The sequence below is a fragment of the Amblyomma americanum genome, chromosome 6 (genome assembly GCF_052857255.1).
Source record: "Amblyomma americanum isolate KBUSLIRL-KWMA chromosome 6, ASM5285725v1, whole genome shotgun sequence".
NCBI lineage: Eukaryota > Metazoa > Arthropoda > Arachnida > Ixodida > Ixodidae > Amblyomma > Amblyomma americanum.
Window position 1 is genome coordinate 150893026 of NC_135502.1, and position 2519 is coordinate 150895544.

The window sequence follows — 2519 nt, forward strand, 5'->3', positions numbered from 1 at the left end:
GTTTAAAGGCGAGGGCGGAAACTGTGCGAGAGCCCTCTCACGCTACCTATAGCATCAAGACTACCAGAACCGGGACCTCCGTTAAGCTAATTGCCGACAAGGCAAATGAAATGAGGAGCTCGTTTGAAAAACATATTTTGGAAGCTAATAGTCACCGGAACCAAGGTGTATTGTGGAGTGTTTGAAATTTTTTAAATTTGTATTGCCAATCGATTGGTTTAAAGAAAATTACTTATAAAGCAGCACAAAAAACAACCATGCCGCCGGTGGGTTCCGAACCCACGACCTCCGAATATTGCGTCCGGTGCTCTACCAGCTGAGCTACGGCGACGGCTGTCCAGTCTGCTGCTATCGTGAGTATTTAAACTATGCGCGTAAGCGAACCTTGAGAGTGTTCACCAGCGCCATCCTCGTCCATAGCGGCGTTCGTGGCACCTCCTGTAATACCGCAAGTGTGACCTAGAACATCCTCTCACGGCGATGGTGGAAACTGTGCAAGAGCCCTTATATACTACCTATGGCATCAAGTGCACCAGAACCGCGACCCCCGCTAAGCTATTAGCAGACAAGGCAAATCAAATAAGGGGCTCGTTTGAAAAACATATTAAGGAAGCTAACAGTCACTGAAACCAAGATGCATAGGGGAATTTTTGTAATTTTCTTAATTTGTGCTTGCAGTCAATTGCTTTAAAGAAAATTACTTATAAAGCAGCAGAAAAAACAGCCATGTAACAGGTGGGATCCGAACCCACGACCTCCGAATATCGCGTCCGGTGCTCTACCAACTGGCCTACGGCGACGGCTGTCCAGTCTGCTGCTTTCGTGGGTATTTATATTTTGCGTGTAAGCGAACTTTGAGGGTTCACCAGCGCCAGCCTCGTCCATAGCGGTGGACGTAGCACGTAATGTAATACCGCGAGTGTGACGTTGAACGTAATCTAGCGGCGGTGGCGGAAACTGTGCGAGAGCCCTCTTATGATACCTGTGGCATCAAGACTGCCAGAACCGAAACCCCCGTTAAGCTATTACCAGCCAAGGCAAGTGAAATGGGGGGCCGTTTGACAAACATATTAATCAAGCCAACAGTCACCGAAACCAAGGTGCATAGGGGAATGTTCGTCATTTTTTTTATTTGTAGTTGCAATCAATTGGTTTAAAGAAAATTACTTATAAAGCAGCAGAAAAAAACAGCCATGCCTCCAGTGTGATCGTCAGCCACGACCTCAGAATATCGCGTCTGGTGCTCTATCATCTGAGCTGCGGCGATGGATGTCCAGTCGGCTGCTTTCTTGAGTATTTATGTTTTGCGTGTAAGCGAACCTTGAGAGTGTTCGCCAGCGCCACCCTCGTCCATAGCGGTGGACATAGCACGTCCTGTAATACCGAGAGTGTTACGTAGTACATCATCTAACGGCGATGGCGGAAACTGTGCAAGAGCCCTAATATGCTACCTATAGCATCAAGTCTGCCAGAACCGAGACCCCGTTAAGCTATTAGCAGACGATTTTAATGAAATGAAGGGCTCGTTTGAAAAAAATATTAATAAGGAAGCCAACAGTCACCGAAACCAAGATGCATAGGGGAATGTTTGTAATTTTTTTTAATTTGTAGTGGCAACCATTTGGTATAAAAAAATTTACGTAAAATTCAGCAGAAAAAACTACCATGCCGCTGGTGAAATCTGAGCCCACGACATCCGAATATCGCTTCCGGTGCTCTACCAACTGAGCTACGGCGACGGTTGTGCAGTCTGCTGCTTTTGTGGGTTTTTGTTTTGCGTGTAAGCGAACCTTGAGAGTGTTCACAAACGCCAACATCGTCCCTAGCGGTGGACGTAGCACGTTTTGTAATACCGCGAGTGTGACATTGAACTTCATCTAAAGGCGAGGGCGGAAACTGTGCGAGAGCCCTCTTACGCTACCTATAGCATCAAGACTACCAGAACCGGGACCCTCGTTAAGCTAATTTCAGACAAGGCAAATGAAATGAGGGGCTCGTTTGACAAACATATTAAGGAAGCCAACAGTCCCCGCAACCAAGGTGCATAGGGTAATATTTGTCTTCTTTTTAATTTGTAGTGGCAACCATTTTGTTTATAGAAAGTTACTTATAAAGCAGCAGAAAAAAACAACCATGCCGTGGGAGGGATCGGAACCCACGACCTCCGAATATTGCGTCCGGTGCTACAGCAACTGAGCTCCGGCGACGGCTATCCAGTGTGCTGCTTTCGTGGGTATTTGTTTGCATGTAATCGAACCTTGAGAGTGTTTACCAGCGCCAACCTCGTCCATAGCGGTGGACGAGCACGTCGTGTAATACCGCAAGTGTGACGTTGAACGTCATCTAACGGCGAGGGCGAAAACTGTGTGAGAGCCCGCTTATGATACCTATGACATCAAGACTGCCAGAACCGAGACCACCATTAAGCTATTAGCAGACAAGGCAAATGAAATTAGGGGCTCGTTTGACAAATATTAAGGAAGCTAACAGTCATCGAAACCAAAGTGCATAGGGGAATG

The 2519-nt window shown here is 46.8% G+C and overlaps 1 non-coding gene across 1 annotated transcript; it reads right to left on the reverse strand.

The window, feature by feature from the left end:
* Positions 1-258: 258 nt before the first annotated feature.
* TRNAL-CAA (transfer RNA leucine (anticodon CAA)) lies at positions 259-331 on the reverse strand. The gene has a single exon. It is a non-coding gene; the product is annotated as a tRNA-Leu (tRNA).
* Positions 332-2519: the final 2188 nt, after the last annotated feature.